The sequence below is a fragment of the Cimex lectularius genome, unplaced genomic scaffold, assembly GCF_000648675.2.
Source record: "Cimex lectularius strain Harlan isolate CLEC.00 unplaced genomic scaffold, Clec_2.1 scaffold1, whole genome shotgun sequence".
NCBI classification, from domain to species: Eukaryota; Metazoa; Arthropoda; class Insecta; order Hemiptera; family Cimicidae; genus Cimex; species Cimex lectularius.
In genome coordinates, this window is record NW_019392813.1 from 4,182,009 (window position 1) to 4,202,998 (window position 20,990).

General features: G+C 36.0%; 1 protein-coding gene and 1 non-coding gene across 2 annotated transcripts in view; one reads left to right on the top strand and one right to left on the bottom strand.

Annotated features, from left to right (window-relative positions):
* The window catches only part of LOC112127381, a 683,298-nt gene that overhangs the window by 89,232 nt on the left and 573,076 nt on the right, over positions 1 to 20,990 (top strand). The gene's annotated exons all lie outside the window — the stretch shown is intronic.
* Positions 10,912 to 10,983, bottom strand: Trnad-guc. Its single transcript has one exon. It is a non-coding gene; the product is annotated as a tRNA-Asp (tRNA).

Consider the following 20,990-nt stretch of genomic DNA (forward strand, 5'->3'; position numbering starts at 1 on the left):
CCCCCGGTAAAATAATAACAATAGAGAGACTTTTTCCAACTCTTGTTGCAAAAACATTAAAACTAAATTATGAATCCATCCTTCTGTTACTTAGAAGATTTTCCCAATTTAAAAAAAATAAAAATATAAAATATAAAAAAAAGGATTAAAATTAATAGGGAAGGAAAACGAAAATAATTAATAGAATGGCGGCCCAAATTACCGCGGAGACTCTGGGAGTTAGGGCCTACTCTCACTGGAATACGCATACCTGGTACAGGACGAGAAAAGTGAGAAAGTTGTGGGTACACCCTTACATTGAAAAAACTATATATTCAGCTTGTAATTGTGTAATAACAAAAATTTCTCCACATCTGCCACACATTTTAAATTGAACATTTGTTCATTCATTGCGCACGCCTTGGTCGAGCCCTCTAGTATCCATGCCGTTGCTGAAGTACCCCTTGCCAGATTTAATTACACCATCTATTACATATGACGTGCATCTTGGTCGCCGAGTATCTCAATATTTCAGAGACTTGAGTATCCCAGTATAAACTTAGTCGACCCACCTGCTGTCACCAGGCGATTCTGGCGACTCTTAGTTGAGCTCGTAAAAAAAAGTCTCTCTCTTGCTTTCTATATCTTTCTATGAAACATTCTCATATGCTGTCGAGAGAAAAGAAGGCGAAAGAAGGAAAAAATAGAAAACAAATTTTATCAGTCAACCTCCGGCTGACGAAAAGAAATAATTCAAAGCTGTAAATACTTATAATACTTGCATATATTTTTTTGTATGGGACCAATCTTTAGGAAATAAATTATTATTATTGTTGCGACAGCCTAGAGTTTTGTCGCGTCGCACTTCCTCTAGACTTCGGTACGAACAGGGCCTTAGTGTCCAGGGTTCGAATCCAGCGGCCCTGAATTTAAATATTTTCCTCCGGTGAAATATCTGAAAAAAAGGAAGCTGTGAACAAGGCCTTGATGAGCCATCGAACTACGTTAACCGTCGCAGCCCCCGATAGCCCAGAGGTGTCTGATTATAATCAGCCCTGATGGAAGTCAGTGACAATAATGACCTGACCCTGGCATGGGTCCTGGGCACTATGGGCTTACAAGCCTTGAAAAGGTTGATGTTGGCCAAAAAGGGGGCCAACTTGGATTCTCTGATCCTGAGCCCTACTGTGACTTAGCTTACTACCACAGAAGACGATGTGTCTTAAAATAGATGCAGAATGGGTCCAAAACCTGGTGGGACAATACCACATTTGAAGCACTCGAAGAGATTCATAGAAAAATCATCCGGAACACTTACAAAATAATTACTGGAAGGCAACCGCAAGCGAACCAGGATCTTGGTTGAACTCCTGACAGGACATTGCCACTTAAGAAAGCACATGCACCGGAGAGGAGTACAGACAAAATAAAAACTGTGCAGATACTGCCAGGAATAGGAGGAGAACGCAGAACACATTTTATGTTTCTGTGAAGGTTCTATGTAGGTGCAGGTTCTTGAAGCTAGAATAAGAAAAACTACAAGCAAGATCCTACATTAAGGAACCGCTGGGAAGGCTATGGACGTTGATTAACAACCTGAAGCTGGCCAACAAATTATAAAAAATAGGGGAGTACAATAGATCTATTCAGGGGAGGCGTAGAACACCTTGTGGCCGCCTCTTTTATCCCTATCCTTGATTATAATCACATTATATAAACTTAAAAACACTAAATACTTTTGATTAAGTTAACTTTTAAAGAACCTTTTGAACTACTCTAATTGAATCAAGGTAGATCAAAAAGGATTACGAATGTTAATGTGGAAGATCAAATGGAAACTCCATTATTGTCTATACTTGCCTAAGTCTCGAAGCCCTTTGTGACGAAGTTGATGCACAGCCTTTCATCGTGCCTGCTGTAACAAGACTAAAAAAATATCTCGTATTTAGGAGAGAATGAAGCTAAAAGATTTTTTAAAAGATAAATTGGGAAAACTTCATAGATTCAACGCGGTTAAATGATATTTTATGTAAGCCAATTAGGGTCAATTTCTGTATTTAAGGTATCTTCTGTAGTCGTATTTAATTATAGGCAAATTAAAAAGTTTATAATTATTTCTCTGTTTTGCAATTTAACTATTTTCTCACCTTTTCATATTAACTTTGTCTTACAAGTTTGTAGTTTTGTAGTCTTTGCTTTTCGAATTTGTCTATCATCCCGGAGTTAGCTGAATGTAAATTAGGCTGGTTTATGATTGTTCGTAAATTATTAACAGTCGACCACATGGATTAATAATTCTCAAAGCAATGAATATCAAAGACCAGCACAAGGGCGACTTCCCCTAGACGCTACTTTCACGGACAATAACTATTATTTCTTCCCCTGTGGTATCATTAAATTTGGATATGAAACGAATTTCTTTACAGTGGAACCCCAAACCCCAGGCCCTCGCCATCCGGAAAAACCTTATTTACGAATTTACAACCACTGGAAATAAGAAAAGGGCTATTTTTGACATTCGACATTGTGCTTATTCTGACTTTATATAAAATTGTTTATAACCTTTTGGTGGATTTTTTGGTTAAAAGTTATTGTTTGATTTGTCACCATATTGGTTGCCCTGTGGTCAGACATTGCAAGAGTGAAAGGCGTGTTCCTTTTTATTTATAAATATAAGTCATTTAATTTATTTTTAGCGTGTATAAAAATACAAATTACACAGCACTGCACATGGTGGGCAAATTTTATGAGAAACAGCGAGATTGGCAATCAATATAAAATATTAAGGGGAAAAAAGTTCATCGTCGTTAAAAGCGACGTGGCGGATTCTCAGGATGGGAAAGTATGGAAAGAGCATAGAGTTGGGATCGAGATCTTGGAATGGAACTTTTGGATGCAGGATCGGATCAGTTCGTTGACGAAACCGACCCTGGGAGTCGTGGCCCACTATGTGTGGAACTACGACGACGACGGTTGGTATTGTGTAGTTTGAGACTCAAGACCCCGAAACGGCTCACCTCGTGTTCTCATCCACGGCCCTTTTTCTCAAACCGAGTTCCTTCATTCTATCCTGTGACCCCTCCTAACCCTTGGTTGCAAGGGGGGTATCCGGGAACAAAATAAAGGTGCAGCCCAGAAGGCGTGGCAACCTCTCTAAAGCACAAGCTGTACTCGTGTCGGCCTAGGGTCGGCATGGGCGGCGTGTGCCTTAGCAGAGTCACATGAGGGCCAGTGCACTAGATCCTGTCTGCATAGACGGGGGAGGGTGTATGGCTGTCTGTACCACGGGGTAACTAAACAGTCCAAATTCAGCCCTAGTTACACTGGGAATGGATTCGTGGTGACGCCCCTGGCGGGAACTTAGACAGAGGCTGTCTTCTATCTGTGACCTTCGTGAAGCTTGCGTATGGCCAGCGTAATTACTCCCGGCCTTACGGAGATGTTGCGACCGGACGATAGCGTGTAAGCGTGAGGACACGATGGTCATGCTGATTAGTCCCTCCAATGCGTGAGTAAGAGAACGGAAACGGGTAGTGAATCGGTGTCTCTGACTCGAGTATGCTTTGCATTGTTGTGCGTATGACCGGCGTGGTACCGTTGGGGAAGCGAAGGATCGGACCACCTAGGCTGAGCCTACGGCAGATGTAGGCTGAGCTCGATGAGAGACTTTAGACGGTGCTCATCTAGGGTGAGGTTAGCAATTCCACTTAAACTAAACCGCTGCCGGGGGGCGTTCCATGAAGTTTCTACGCTAGGGGAGCCCCTATACTCAGGGAGATAGAGTGGCCTTATCTATCTAGGGAGTACGCGGGAGAACAGGCCGATGTATTTCGGTCACCATTGTAAACTAGCTGGGTGCTAGACCCTATCAATAACGTTGGCCAAATATTTTTTCTTTCCCGGCGGCGTCTAAATCGCTATGCCGTGTAGATCTAACGCCACCACACTACCATCACGATGGGGTCCCTCAATAAGGTTGTTTCATTCAATTTAATATATACATTGTTAAGTAATAAAATTATTAAAGTTTATTACTAGCCACTATCATTTGGTGTTTTTTTACCGGTGCCATCTAGATCGACATCACGTCCAGATCTTACGACCCATTCTAGTCGACATACCACCATTATGCTGAGTTTTCCAATAATGTTTTTTATTAGACTTTAGTACAATACAGGTATAATGTTAATTAATAGAATAATTAAAGTTTAACTCAGGAATATCTTTCCGGTGTTTTTTACCAATGCCATCTAGATTGACATTCCAACTAGATCTCAGAACACATGCTAGCTGTATACTACAACATGCTTATAGTTAAAAATTTGATGGTTAATTTATTACATTCTTAGCATAATAAACCCTATTGCTATATTTATACATTAACTTATGTAGAGGTGGTTCACATTTTGTAAAGAATGCATCAGTTAATATTATCAATGGTACTGTAAATTTTGGATTGCTTCCAAAAACGTCCTGTTAATACTTTTACCTAGTTAAATTATTGTATTACGGTCAGCAAATTATACCTGATATTCATGGTATTTTTTCATGACATTTTTTCTAGAGTGATTTATATAAGCAGCCGAGGGCTCTGGGGCTTCCAACAGCTACGTCATTGGTCATTGCAGCCTTCAACGCAATCACCTCCTAAAACCAAAGCCCGTTGACACTCTCACTCACTCTTAAGCACTTAAGTACATCTTATTTACATGCCATTCACTCAGTTAAGGTTGTGGAGTACTCGATATTCCTCCTTGTATATAACCAATCAAACTGTGAGTCGGTCGGAACCCAATATTCCTCCATCGACCTTCTCCATTGCACATTCTCGCTAATAAATACAATCAGACTCAACAAAGAAACACAAGACGTGATATCTTTTCCAGAAAATTTCCCCTGGAGTTTAATATTAATTTCTTTATATATATTTCTTGCGGTAAATTTGGATAACAAGTTGTCATCAGTAGTCTGAGCCGTATTTCATTTTCTATATTGAATCGTTGATTATAATTTACGTAATTTCTAATGCTAAATCCGATCATATGAAAGGTTGTTGAACCGATATTTTCATCTATTGATTTTAATATCCCAACCGAATCGAACAACTTGAACTTCGGAGGCTGCCTTTCTAAGTAATACGTGGAGGTAGTTTAAGCTTCTGGTCGATTTTCCGCTCTTAAGTCGATTTGTTTTCTACTATCTCGGGCGAAATTAACCGTGGCTTCACTTCGTGGTTCCCCCTTTTGATTGATGATTGTTTTCCTCATTAAGGGGGCGGTTTTAAATTCCACGGGCCCTCGTCTCCAACCTCTACTTGAATACAGGAAAAATAAGCGTTAAAGATCTTAAAATAAATAAGCAAACATTTACAAAATATTTTCATTTTCTGTAGTTTCATAGAATATTTTGAAAATAATTCCAGTTTTTGTAAAACTTAAGATTTTTTTAAAGGTCAAGTGTGTAATTATTTGGTTGACAAGACAGCAGACGATAACAAGGCGTTTAACTTGTTTAGTGCGTCGTTTCTCAAATAATTATCGTCATTGTTTCTGTAGAACTAAATGATACATGTTGAGAATGTTTTTTTGAATTTATGCTATGTTCAAGAAGAAAGTGTACAGAAGAGATGCAGAAGTTTGATTAATCTGGTGAACGTCCGAATTGGAATTTCTTTATGTTATCTTTCCAAGTGTATTAAACGCCACTTCATTGAATTTGTACAATAAAAAAAATCCAACAAATAGAATAAATTGATACATTTTTAGGAAATGAGGGCGTCAATTATAGTTCAGAGTTTTGTAGATCTGGAAGTATCTGCTCTTTAAAAAAAAATACAAATAACCCATAGTTATTAAATAACATCAGAAGAGTTAAATACGATAGTAAACATTGTAGATTTATTAATTTAAAGCCGTATCCCTCTTTTTGTACTTTATTCGGTGCTTTTCTCACCCCTGCCTCCTGCGTGTACTTCCCTGGTGATGTTTATGCTCCGGACCACCTTGTCTCGATGGGGGAGGGAGTGGTGCTGACCGTTTGTTAGCAAGTGTATCGTCGTTTCTTCTGACTTCAAACCCTCGGTTTAATCTCGGGGTTGAGAAAATCCCAAAGGTTTGAAAAATTCTCTAGATTTTTATTTTGATTAATGATCAACGTTTGTGAGAAAAATCAGTCACATGTGCAAGGAAAGTAGAAACAATGGCTCTGTTTAAAATATAAAAGGTCAGTTTTTGCCATTCACATTAGATCTCACTGACTCCGTCCCTCTCTCTCTCTCTCTCTCTCTCTCTCTCTCTCTCTCTTTCATATTTTTTAAGCACGAGGAGTCTTGTACCAACAACGCTGGTTATAATTTTTAATTGAAAAATGCTAAACGATTTAATTTTCTCATTTCTTTTCATGTTTAGTATTTTGGTAGAAATCAATCATGCTTTTTCTGTCTATGATTTATCTCTGTTTCATTTGTTTTTCCTTCTGACCCTCTTTTTCTCTCTTCCTCTTTCTTTCTCTCTCTCTCTCTCACTTATTCTCTCGTCCTCTTTCATTCTCTCTCTTTCTCACTTATTCTCTCGTCCTCTTTCATTCTCTCTCTTTCTGTTTTTCCCTCTCTCTCTCTTTCTGTTTCTCTATCTCTCTTTCTGTTTCTCCCTCTCTCGAGTTTAGGGTCAACTAACAAGGCAACACACCAACAAAATCCGTGAAATAAAACCTGACGAATTTTTAAGTCTCTCTCTCTCTTCCTCTCACTCTTTCTCTTTCTGTCTTTCTCTCTCTCTTTCACTGACTCGCTCACTCTCTGTCTCAATCTTTCTCTTGAGTTCAGTGTCAACTAACAAGGCAACATACCAACAAAATCCGCGAAATCACACCTGCACACCTCCGAACGTTTAAGTTTCTCTCTCTCTCTCTCTCTCTCTCTCTCTCTCTCTCTCTCTCGTGTTTACTGTCAAGTAACGAGCCAACATACCAACAAAATCAGCGAATCACACCTGGGAGCGTTTAAGTTTCTCTCTCTCTCTCTCTCTCTGGTGTTTACTGTCAACTAACAAAGCAACATACCAACAAAATCAACGAAATCACACCAAACGAACGTTTAATTTTCTCTCTTATTCGCTCTCTCTCTCTCTCTCTCTCTCTCACTCAATCTCAGTCTCAATCTCAATCTCTTTCTGAAGTTTAATGCCAAGTAACAAGGCAACAATCAACAATATCAGAAAGTTTAATTTTTTTTCTCTCTCTCTCATTCTCTCTCTTTCTCTGTGTGTGTGAGCGTGTCTATCTCATGAACATTCTTTCACGCAAAAGCCACTCACCCGATCTTTAAGAGATTACTCCATCACTTAAAATATTGCCTAAAATACCGCAAATAAAATCTTTTATTAATCTTAAATTTCTAAAACTATTTGATTCTAATTGTCCAATTCTTACGAACGTTATTTAAAAATATTGAAAAAAATTGGAAACATGTATTAACTTGTAAAACTTATCAATGCTGTTTACGACAATTACCCGTCAGGTCGTACATTTCTTTCAAATTCATTGCCCAGGAAACTCAGCGCTTAGTTAGATTAGTTTTCGTATGATATTATCTTCTGAATTACTATCTAGGCTACGGTTCAAGCCACTATAACAGTAAGCTCATTCTCCATTGTGATGTCCGATTGATGAATGTGGTTGCCGATTAATGTCCTGGCCGGTCCCGCCAGATTCTATTTGTCACTAGTCGAGGGGCCTGCGAGGCGTCCGGCTACCCCTTCGACTTTTCGTCAATGTTATTGATGACGAATCGGAGAAAGGGAAACCGGCAGCAATCAGTCCGATTGGCAAGAGTTCGGGAAGCAATTCTTTTAATTGAATAGCTATTTTCATGTGATTCCTCGGTCGATGGTGTTTTGGACCGATTTTATCCACGATATCGTACTTTCTAAACGATGATAAGAAATTAGATCTTTTGGTGAGTTTCGTGTTCTAAGGCAAAACAGACCTGGAAAAGAACCATTAGATAGTGATTGATACCATTGGTAAAGTGATTTTGAATAAAGAGCTGTTGAAAGATTTGATGGAAAAGGCCCATTAATTTTATACGAAGAAGAAAATTGGCTCTTTCTGACTCTACAGTTGTAAAAGGTCCAATAAAAATCACTTACTTGGCTATTTAATTTTGAGATATCAAAATTAAGCTTATAATTAGACCATTATATTCATGAGGAATGAAAGTTACGTTATTGTCAAATATTGCTGCTATGTTCGTAGATGGATCCTTTCCTACCAAGGAATTGCAGTATCACGAGGAGAACTTTTAAGTCTCATATTATTATCTCTGTTGTTGAATTAAGTTTCATTTGATTATTAAGGGACACATTTTTATATTCTTTGAATCTATGTTTTTGGCACCTAAGCAATTGTTTCTATGAATAGAGTTTTTATTTTTTTCCTGTAATGTTTACTTTACAAAAAGAATTTCACTCAGCGAGGCTGGGAAAACTATGTCAAATAAGCTTTGTATTAAAAAAATTTATTTATGGAGTAATGAATATTTATAAACCAAGCTTTTTATCAATCAATCATTCGATCTGTCTATCTATCTATTTATCTATTATCATTTTTTAACTACGTTACTTTCTTGCTTATATGTATGTTTATTGTTCTGTGTTTAGTAATCTATCACTTTTTAAGTAACTTCCCTATCTTCTCGGTAATATGCAGATTTTTGTTTTTCTGTAGTCAGTATGTTTTTTTCTGCTTTCTGTATTTATTTAAATACATAAGAAAATAAATTGTTTAATTTACGGCTTTAATTATTATTATTCGCCACTTTTTGGTGATCTTTCAATCTGATTTTGCTAAACAATTGTTTCTAGGTATAATTTTTAAATGACTGTATTGTTTACTTTAAAAAAAAGTAACTCAATTCAGACAGAGTATGAAAACATGGACAGATAAGTTGTACTGTTAAAAAAAATTATACAGTAATATATATTTAAACATCCGGTTTTTTATGTATCTATATAATGCTTTTTAATTAACTGCCAGAGTTTCCTTGTAATAGGTGTATTATTGTTTGTTCTGTTTTTATTATGTATTTATATTTTAGTTTTAATTTTTTCTCCTTTTTGTGTTTATTTAATTATATATAAAAAACAATTTTTTAATTTAAAAATTATTCGTTGAATCTATGTTTGTGGTACCTAATCACTTGTTTGTAGGGATATGTTTAAAATTGTAGTCATATTATTGTGAAAAAAAAAAAGAGTAATGTATAATTAAAAACCAAGCTCTATACATCTATTACGTTTTAGTTAACTTCCAAACTTTCTTGGTTATACGTGCATTTCTGTTTGTTTTGGGTTTAATTTGGATTTTTGAATTTCTTTAATTTCTGGGTTTATTTAAATATATAAAAAACAATTAACAAAGAAATAAGCATATTTTCAATTAAATAATATAATTATTTCAATTAATTATTGTTTTTATGTAAGGCCTGGTTGAGATGAAAAAGTTAGTGTCAAGGACCGGATTCGAACCATTACATAAAAAGCATAATTAATTGAAATAAGTAATTTGGTTAATTAGACCACTAAACATAAATGGATAAATATAATTATTGTTGACAACATGTTTGTATTAATTGAATCTATGTTTTTGACACCTAAGTAATTTTTAGGATTATATGTATTTAGAATAATATTTTCTTTAGGTGTATAGTTTTTTAAATTTATTGTACTGTTTGCTTTCAAAAAAGAGGAACTTAACTTAGGACAGGGAAAACCAAGTCAAAACCATAAACTTGCGTATGGCCTAATAGATATTTACAACTCAAGCTTTTTATCTATCTATCTACCAATTTTTTGTTAACAGCCCTGTTTTCTGGCTTATGTGTATATTTTTGTTTATTCTGTGTATATATTCTTAGAACAATTAATTAAGGTTTTTTTCTCAACTAAAAACCTTAATTAATTGTAATATATTAATTGGTCAAGCGGACCACGAAATTAGTGAATTTATATTCTTAGTATGTATTCATTATTTTTTGTACTTTCTGTGCTTATTTAAATATATAGAAAAACAATGAACAAACAAAAAACAATATGACAAACCCCATTTCTTTTAGCTTAAGAATTATAATTATTGTTGGCCACCACTTTTTTGTAATCTTTGACTCTATGTTTTTGGCACCTAAATACTTGGTTTTAGAAGCAAAGTTTTTTGTTTACTTTACTGTTTACTTAAAAAAAACTCAAGTCAGACAGGCGATAAACTCTATGAAAAATAAGTTTTTTATTTAAAAAATATATATTTATGTGGACGTTTCGCAGTCAATTCCTCATCTCCAGCTAGAAACTATAATAAAAATTAAAAAATTGTATGGATAAAATGTAATTTTTCCAATTAAAAAAACCAAAAAAACCAGTTTTAGCAGAAGATGGGGAATTGACCCCGACACCCAAAACAAAATCTAAAAGAAAAGAAAATTGTCCATGAACATTAACAGTTGTTACCTTTCTTACAAGATCTTCATTTCCAGTGAAGGTTATTTGATTAAGCATCTCGATGGTTCACATCGGTATTTTTATTTGTACTGACAACTGCATTTAAATACAGAAACCAAGTTGAAAAAAAAATAACTGGTAGCTTATGGCAGTAATTATTTTTTAGTCCTTGAATAGGTAATTTATAAAGCGTTACTCATACTAGTTGCGATTATTCAAAGGTTTTCTAGATAATGTCGTGTACACCTTGAAAATTGGAAGATATTTTAAAAAGATCTTTTTGTCCTTGCCTTGCTTCCTTGTTTTTTCGAAATTGAATGCGCCAAACACAAATCATATGGCAGGGGAATAAAATTAATGTCTATGAAAAGGCCAAAATAGACTATAGAAACCAATGCAATTTTAAAATAGTAAAAAAATAATAGAAAAAGAAAAAATTAACCTCCCCGGCGGGGAATCGAACCCCGGTCTCCCGCGTGACAGGCGGGGATACTGACCACTATACTACCGAGGACAGTTGCTTACCTGCCTAGAAATAGGTCTGTCGTTTCTATGAGAGGTTAGCCCCAATTAACCCGTGGGCATGAATGAATACGTTCTTTCAGTATGCTTTAGCAATTTAACTCGTTAATAAAATAAAATAATTCGTAAAATGAGCCGTGTTGATAAAAATAATTTTGTTTCAGGTGAGAGTTCGATACCTAATTAATCCTATACAGTTGAGAAATACTTGGATGATGGTAGGTCAGGTAAAAGCACATCAAATTGTCACAGATTTTAATGAAACTTTTTTTCGTACTGGGAAATAATATATGTATTAGATAATGTACTAGAGTTCTTGCTAATGTGTCCTAAGGGGCAAGAAATTAAAACAAAACAATTTTTTAAAAATTAAAATAATCCCTTGGGCATGAATGGGTTCTTTCAGTGTGCTTTGGCAATTAAACTCATTAATCAAATAAAATAATTAGTAAAATGAGCTCTGTTAACAAAAGTAATATTTGTTTCAGGTGAGAGTTCGATACCTAATTAATTTTATACAGTTGAGGAATACTTGGATGATATTAGCTCAGGTAAAAGCACATCAAATTGTCACAGATTGTAATGAAACTGTTTTTTATACTTCGGAAAAATATTTTAGAGAATGTACTAGAGTTCTTGTCAATGTGACCTAAGGACCGAGAAATTAATAAAAAATTAAATTAAATTAAAATACGGCTGTTCTGCTTTTGTAGTGCATGTAGTTCAAGATTATTTATATTGGTCTTTTATTTTTGTATAGGGTAAGAAAATATTATGCACAATCATATTAAACAGATTGTGCATGTCGTGAGATGATGTTGTTCTTAGAAAAATGAGATTTAATTGTATTAATTTGTATTGTAATGTTAATATATGCACTACTTTCGACAAATCTACACATAATTCAATTATTATTTGGCCGTTTAAATAGGTCGCGAGAAGACTATTTTTTGTATGGCTAATTAGTTGTCTAACTAACTAATAATTGATTATTTAAAGATTTTTTAATTTTGTAAAAAGGATAGTCACTAGAGACGAGAAAAATAGGTCTCTCAGTGAAATGGGAAGATTTTCTCGCGCTCACCAAATTTATATTACCCACAATTCTTTAATTGGGCAAACTTTGACGGGTTTTTCGAATTTCGGTTCCCCGGGGCCAATCGTACAGGTTGATTGTCTGAAATGAATGGCTTTTATATGAAAGAATTGATGAACTGTTAAATCTTTGTCGTTTTATATTATTGCCAATAATATATTTCAGTAAAATCACAAAGCAATTAACAAAGCTGTAATTTTATTACTTTTTGCTTGTGTACGATCGAATAAAAAAAAAAAAATATATATATATATATACAATACGATATGCTCCTCTGCACTTAGGTCTGTCTAGCTTGAACAGTCAATGCCCTAAGCATACTTCGCTTATTGCAAATTTTGTAACGAAAAAGTTTCGTCTGAATTGTTGCTTGTTAGCCAGTTTTCCAGGACTTGACGTTGACGTACTTCGTTAGCCCGCGGAATTTCAAAACCGTCCAGGACGGTTGGAATGAACAGTATTTTCCTGTCGGATACGTCCGCACATGTGATTAATTAACTCTGATTCCGTTTGGGCGTTTTCCATTGATTGCCATCAGCAATTTAATAAAACTTTATTATGCTTTGGACATTCCAATTGTGATTAAACACGTGTATAAACTAATTAACCGAATACGCGACAGGAAAACTTAATCGTTAGACAATTATTCGAACCATGTATTTAAACAATTAAATTAGTTAATGAATTTAAATAAGTTAGTAATTTAAAAAAAATTATATTATTCTTTATTCTTTAACAAATATGATTTTTTGTTTGTTTCACGATTTTCTGTCTATTTTGTCCAAATAAAAGCCCCAATTTTCTTGAATACTTGTTATACCAACCTCTTCCTTTTTCTTCGGTTTGACGTGTCTGTCGTAGTTTGACAAAAAATAAATAAACTTGAAATGCTCGGAGCTCGATATCTGTGGATGGAGGAGCGAGATAACACATATCAACTGGAATGACTCATTCTTTTCAATAATGCAAGTCCCTTCCCCTCGATAAATGCATTTAGTCCGTCCTGCAGTGAACAATGAATGGAATTGACTGAAATAATACTTACCGGGGTATTTCCATTGATTGAAAACAAAATTTTCGGCTGAAAGATGTTCTCGTCCCATGCTAAATTATATTTGTTTTGGACAGACGATTTATCGATTATTTTATTTTGTCTAACAGTGAAGCTACGGACAGGGGATCTCTCGTCAACACGTGTCCGACCGTTCTTGCTAACTCTTGTAATTACATTTTATTAGGTTTCGTGGTCAACTTGACCAAATAAATTCTTTTCAATTAATTAAGGTTTTAGTTGAGATAAAAAGTCACAAGCGGGATTCGAACCCACGACCTTTGACGCTGCTCTAACACTTGAGCTATCGTGACTTCGATCCACTCGGACACTAACTTCCCATCTCAACCCCACCTTATGAGTTTTCCCTCCTTTTTGCCATTTTTCAAATGTCGTGTAATCTATTTGATTCTCGGCGGCAAATGAAATGACCGCGGAGAGCTTTAGTGAAGTACTTCATTTTGCTTATTACATTTCATTAGTTTTCGGGGTAGAGTAGCGGCGTATTTAGTCGAATGTTGTGGGTTCGAATCCCGCCGTTTGTGACACTGACTTTTTATCTCAATTAAATCAATGTCACACACCAGACCGCACTTCACTATCTCCAAATAATCATTGGCTAAAGGTCAGTAAACACCATACAAATTTAAACAATGTTTATAAATCCCTGGCTCTGACGATGACGTTGGCACGATAAAGGTTTTTATAAAACCTACGTCACACCATACCCCATCTCACGATCTCCAAATAAGTTTTAATAAAAATTATTTAATTATGATTCATTAGTTTTGCTCTTAATAATATGTGTTACGTAAGGAGGGCATTAAATCTCCCAGGTAAACAAGCGACCTGACTTCGTATTGTGAAAACGAATCCCATCTGCCAGCAAGAGGGGTTCGAAGCTGTTCACCGCTTGTTGGAGGTTGCTTGACAACTTGATGTTGACTCGGCATGGTTAAATATGAGCGGATCACTGTATAGAAATTGTCAAGGAGGTGATTCTTTACTTTTGTCGAATCTCGATATACTCCATGACAGATCTTTCTGTTTTCTAAGCCTCATAGAAAGTGTCCACGACTGGAATGAAGAGCCCAGAAGCTTGGAGCTGTGGAGCAAGAATTGGAAGGATTTTAGTAAGTGCGAATCTGTAATCTGGGCTTGTGTGTAATATGAATTTAGTTAAGGGCTTAATATGCTTACTTGAGACAAACTAGTTGTGATAAGTATTGATGTTGACTCCATTGGACATATGTCTGTAGGAACACTAGGATGTCCCAACCTAACATAATATATACCATTCACGTTTTAGTGGTCAATTTACCAACTTACTTCTTTCAATTAATTATTGTTTCTATGTAAGGTCTTGGTTGAGATAAAAAAAGTCAGTGTCACGAGCGGGATTCGAACGACCTTCGGCTAATTACGCTACTCTTCCACTTGAGCTATCGTGACTTCGATCCTCGTACGAATTTTCCCTTTTTTTTGCCATTTTCAAATGTCGTGTAATCAGAATTGGACTCTCAGTGGCTTGTGAAGTGGCTACGGTGGTTCGAATCCCGCTCGTGACACTGACTTTTTTTATCTCAACCAAGACCTTACATAGAAAGAATAAATAATATATACCGTTCATATTAAAAAATTGGATCAAACGTATTGAGATTATAGTTAGCATATTGCGTCCAGAAAACCTTAGTCAAAGAAGAATTAATCTTCTGATCCAACATAAAAATGGTCTTACACTGCTGACTCTTAGATACCTACTTCTGGGCCAAAGAGTTTACGGGAGGATTTATGGTGGTTAGAAGGGATTTATGAAACTTGTGATCCTTGGGCACAAGGATTATTCAGGTCTGTATGGGTACTTTCGTCGGATATAGAAAATCCGAAGCACGGAGTTTTGTGAGGGTTAAGGATTGAGAGGTTTCGGCCGAACTCCACACTTCGAGTGAAGTCCATATTAACTTCACTATTCTGTTATAAAGCAACAAGTGCCAGTTCTTTTCATAACCACGCGTTGTCCGCAAGTGAGACGGGGTTGTGATTGAAGTAACCTGGAAGAGAGTGAAGGTTATTTGGCAAATTTTATTATTTTATTTTCACACCAAGACAACAATATGTGAAGTTGAAGGTTTTGAGTGTGAACGACAGGATCATTTGAGGAGTTACTTGAGAGGATCATTGTATCATCTGCAAAGGTCAGGGTTGTGATTTTTGGGTGAAGTTGCCTCCAATGACTAGAAAAACTTGTCAATAGCTATGAAATATATATGAAGTATGGGTAGATGACAGGTTCAGGATAACCACCAAGTTTACCCAAATCGTTCTTAAGCCGTGACGTTACTAAGATCATCGCTGTTTACGCTAACTCTGGCCAGTTTTAATAACTAAAATATTCATTGATTAGAGTTAAATGTACAGTATCACCAAGAGTCAATATCAGTTTAATTAATGCAGTAATTAAAAATTCCACATTTTAATAATGTAGAAAGCAATATCAACTTGAAAATAGACCATTTAGAGTCTAATTTTGCTTTTGATTTACTTTAATAGGGAAGGCACTATCATTTATTACAATTTGCGCAAAACTGAATCCGGGTTTCATATAAATTGGCGAGATGATACCGACAAAAATTTTAATTTAAAATCCACGAGGCGTAGAATATGAAATGAACGGCATTCACGCTGAGATATTTTGTACGTAATTTTTTGTTTGTTTGACGAAGTTGGTAATTTTGTCTTTTTTCCAAGTCCTAAACGACATTCAACCATTAAGTTTTTATCGTGCGTTAACAGTGATAAAAGTTAACTTTTAATTGCGCGCCATATTTTATTTCCTCGAGTGAATACAACTTCGCTGTCGCTTTTTGCCCAGGCCATAGAAAAACAGACTTGCAACTTACAATATTAATCCATGCCTTCTTGCAAGACCCTTCGGGCAGTTGTTCTGGGAATGTTTAGCACCCTGGCCATAAACGCTTGACTTCTTCCATATTCCAACAATGCTATGATTCCAGCCGAATCTGGACCACTTAAAACCATCACTCAATAAAATTTTAAACTTAAAAATGGTATACCTTAAAAAAAGAAATCAAAATACCGGAACGTTAGAAAGAAGTTCTTTTTATGTAAGGTCTTGGTTAAGATAAAATAAAAAATAATTAATTGAAAGAAGTAACTTGGTCAATTGACCACTAAAACGTAAATGGTTGGAAAGAAGCTTTACAGAAAAACCAAAGAAGAGATTTACTATTCAAATATTTATTTACAAGATCACAAGTAAACACAAGTGGGACATTTTATCTGTGTTCTATTTACCTCTAATCCTTTAAAACGGACCAAATATTGTTGGAAGATAATCAATGGAGGATTGTCTAAGAGGTAATTAAAAATATTAAGGGTGGTCACTTTTTCCTCTAGTGTATATCCCTATTTATTAGAAGGTGCAATAAGCCATGGTTTGTAAATATATATGTTGACCGAACTGCTAAGTATTTAAGTCCATTGAGAATAAATTACGGATTCAATGCAGGTCAAGGGGGATTCGACCAGGGCACGAAAGCGGTTAAATTGCTTTCCCATTCTTAGAAATTCTAACTTCCGCCGTTGTAACCAATCGGTCATGAACTTACAACTTAATCGATTCGGCATTCGATATTTAATTTTTTTTTTTTTTAATTCGAGTTCTTGTGATGTGTTAACGGTTTTCTAGTTTCAGATTCAGTTCTGGATAAAAGGAAAACTGAGTAGGAACGGGCCTAGATTTGATCCCCTCACTTTTCAGTGTACAGTTTCGGCCCTGCTGCAGTAAACTCATTACCCTCGAGAATAAAACTTTCGGATCCAGTCTTTCTTAATAAATTATGGCTTTATTGTTTCTGTAGTTTTTATAAGAGAAATATTTGTACCAAAAATTTGTTCATTTTGTGTTAAAAAAGGTGGATTGTTAATCTATGTTTTTTTTAAACAGGCCGTACATCGACGAGACGTCCTATGTATTAAGATTAAATGGAAATAAATGCATTTCTTATCATTCAAAGAGGTTTTTTGACAATTAGACGTTGGTATGGTAGGTTAATGAGGATAATAGGAAGTGGAGTTAGAAATGATGAATGGTGGAGTGATAGTGTTGTTGAATCTTTTAAAAAGATAGTTCCTACTCACAGTAAGCGTTTTCCTACTGACAGTATGTGTTTTGGAGCCATCTGTACACCATATCATTGTATCTGATGCTCTCCTGTATCCTTTCTCTCCTTTATAAAACGTTGAGACTTTCTAGGATGCAGTAAAGAATGTTCCCGGGATTGTATAGTCTTCCACTATGTATGGTCTTGCAGATTCTATTCTTACTGTTATTAGGAACTACCTTTTTAAAATATTGGAAGCGGGATTTGTAGCCGCCAGGCACTGCAAACTTCTGGCTTATTGTACCTTCCTAGTTCCCTAATACCCCTTCTTAGAAGTATCAGGTCATTGACTGTCGCTGCTACAATTTCATTCCCTAAGTTTTTTCCGTATGTTAGGTTAAATCTCCACTGAGCAGTTGCTTCGCATTCGAAGATGATATAGGTGGCTGTTTCCTCCTCCTCAGTGCATAATCTGCCAGTTGAATATGCCCATGTTGTGTAGTTGTTTTCTCAGATGCCAGTGACCGGTTAGTAGTCCTATCACTCCTTTGAGTGTAGCTCTGCCCAATTGCAGCAGTGAGTTTGCCAGTCTTGGTGAGGGTTCTTTCATCATAAGTGTACTGTCTAGCGCCGCTAGAGTTTATCCACTTTTCTTTTTGTTTTGTTTAGATTCATTCTGCCATGGAGGATTTTATAGTTGTTTTTGTTATCCAAAGTATAGGTTCAGGGCCTATATAGTCTTGCAGATCCTCCTCTGCCTAGTGTGTCTGCTTTTTAATTACATAAAATTCCTCTGTGCCCTGGCACCCAATATATAACCAAATTGTCGTGTTTCTCCAGGTTTTGGAGATTTTGAATGCATTCACTGACGAGTTTTGATATTATTTTTGTTACATGCTACAGTGTGACCTCTTTTAAGATTTTCTAGGGCACAAGCGTTGATGGCGTGTATTTCTGCTTGAAAGACCGAAGTGTACTTCCCTAATGAGCTTGATTGCTCATATCTTGATCTTTCGTTTGTTTTGGAGCCATCTGTGTACCATATCATTGTATCTGATGCTCTCCTGGGTTCTTCCTCTCCTTTATAATCCGGTGAGACTTTATACAATAGAATGTTGTAAAGAATGTTTCCGGCATCATTACTATCCAATTAGTATGGTAATGAGTAAGTCAGTCCCCATTTCTAAGAATGGGTATCATCTTCTTTAAATTCAATTCAACCGCGGATAATAAATAAATAAATAAAGTTAGTTTGAAAGAGTTTGATACGTCGTGAAAAAAAGGGAGAACCTTAGAGTAAGGAAAAGCCTGTAGTCAACCATTTTTATAATAAATTATATTCAATCATGCTAGGAAAAAGGAACACTTTTATCAAATAACTTTGAAAGAAAAAACGAAGTTAAAATTCAAGAGCACTTGCTTTTTATGAGCCCACTCGGTGCGGCATTTTTTAATACAGAGAGGAAAAGGAGGTCTTGGGAGTGTGTAATAACCGGGGACGCTTTAAGAGATTGTTTAAGTGGTCGAGATGATATGAAAGAGGGTTGGCAAAACAAGTAACTCTTCTGGAATAAGAAGCTTAGCTAATATGAGAATTTCAGAAAGGCGGAGGATTACACGTACGGCTTACAATTAAACTGGCTCCCCCACATTTCCTGCCTTCTTACCTCCCTCGGAAAACGTAACAGCATTAACCCGGGTACTTTAGTCCCAATTAGTTTAAGCCCTCGGATCGGAAATTATTCCGCCACGCTTCTATAACTGTAACGAACTTTAAGGAAAATCGACAGTGCTTCCAAATTGATTTATTACGGATGTTTCTCGAATCTTTGACTTTCAAATAGCACGTTGGGCTCTTGTCTCTATTTAACGATCTTTCAAAATAGAAAAACCTATCAAACAATTGACCTTGCCTTGCAATGAGTTTCACAGTCCGCGCGAGCGAGAATGGACTATATTTTTTCCAGAAACTTCTTTAACCGAAACAGATTCTATAAAGAATCCTGAAGCTTGTTCCATCCTCAGTGTAACACTATTGACAAAATGGCCGCCAACTCTTTGAGAGAAAAACCCCCACTTTCTGTCACATTTCTCGACCATGGCATAAGTTGAGTTGAGAAGAGTATTGGACGAAGCAATAATAGAATTCACGAATAATCTGGATCTAGTTACGGTCTTAGTCATTGTTGGGAATCAGAAGGTTTTCAAAGAAATTTGAAACCAACCTTTTAAAACTTAATTATGCCAATGTAACAATCTTTAAGATTGTTTTACCTTTACGATGACCCTTAAATAAGCCGAAATTTTGACAGATAACAATAGAATTTTTTTCGTACAGTCCATATTGAGATTCAATTTATTTCTGAGTAATATAATGATCGATACTTCCAACACAAATGAAAAAAAAATCCTACTTGACTTAAAGGAAGACCACCTTGAAAAGTTTGCCTATCCCCATGAACGTAATGAAAACAAACAGGATCTAAAGGTTCATTGGTCCCAAACGTCACGTAAGGGAAATTCCACCATGTCAATTTTATCCTTGACTTTTTGAACAAAACCTGGCAGTTTTACATAAATACATATAAATTATGGATAATTATTCGAGATCTTCTTTTTTAAAAGTTTATTTTAAAAAGTAGTAGCTCCGCCGATTATGTACATTCGAGGAAGCGTGCACAGGATCTTCCTCAATTGCCCTCGGTCCAAAATTAAGTCACCTCGAGTTAAGGGGGAGAAAAATGCAATTGTGCTTAATCAACATGTGATAAGCCGAGTGAATTTGTCTGTACAAATAACGCTATGACTAATATTGTTTATAATATGACACATATAACTTATTTTTATGTAAAACCCTCAACCATGACTTTAGATAAAAAGTATAATTAATTGAAATAATTAAATAGGTCAATTATGGCCGCTAAACATATATGGATTATTGTATATAATATTCATTGGTTTTCACCTTGACTTGTATTACGTTGTTCCTTCAATCTGTTGTACCGATCAGAATAAAAGAAAAATTTACGAACCAATTGTTTTGTTTTTATGTATCAACAGCGCGTTGAGAAATAACCTATTGGTTACGCAACTATCACAGCACTATTTACGCACTATACGTCAGTATGTTCTAAATCACCAAGCCTCTTGGCGTTTTAGCCTTGAAAGATTGACAAAAAGGGTTCGGGATGAAAGATGACCGACTAGAAGGTCGAGGTGAGGGTCTACGGTTTTATGGATGTGTTTGTACTTTTAGCTTTTTTTAGAACAAATGCGTTCTGAAATCCTGTATAGATAAGTTTGGATCTGATGTAGGGTAGTGTGCTTCGGCGTTGGTCGTGGAGGATCGTCAGGAAGGGTACGGGATGTAAGTGTAGGGGGGTCGGGAAGAGACCACTGAGTTTCATGAATCCTACTGTATCAACAACAACCAGCAGAAATGTTCCAAAGTCCAGTATCTGCTACATTGGAAATGGATTCTTAGTGGGTCGTGGCAACGCACCTGGCGGGAACTTAGAGAAGGGGCTACTGTTCTATCTGTGACCTTCGCCCGAGCACTTGCGTATGACCATCGTTATAAACCCTGCCTCACGGGATACTAAGGATCGGACCATCGAAGCGTATAGAGGACGCTCAGACTACCCTGACGGAGTCCTCAAATACGTGAGAAATGGCGGATGGGAATGGATAGTGGTCGGTTGTGCCCCTCTAGGGGATGGTTAGCAATT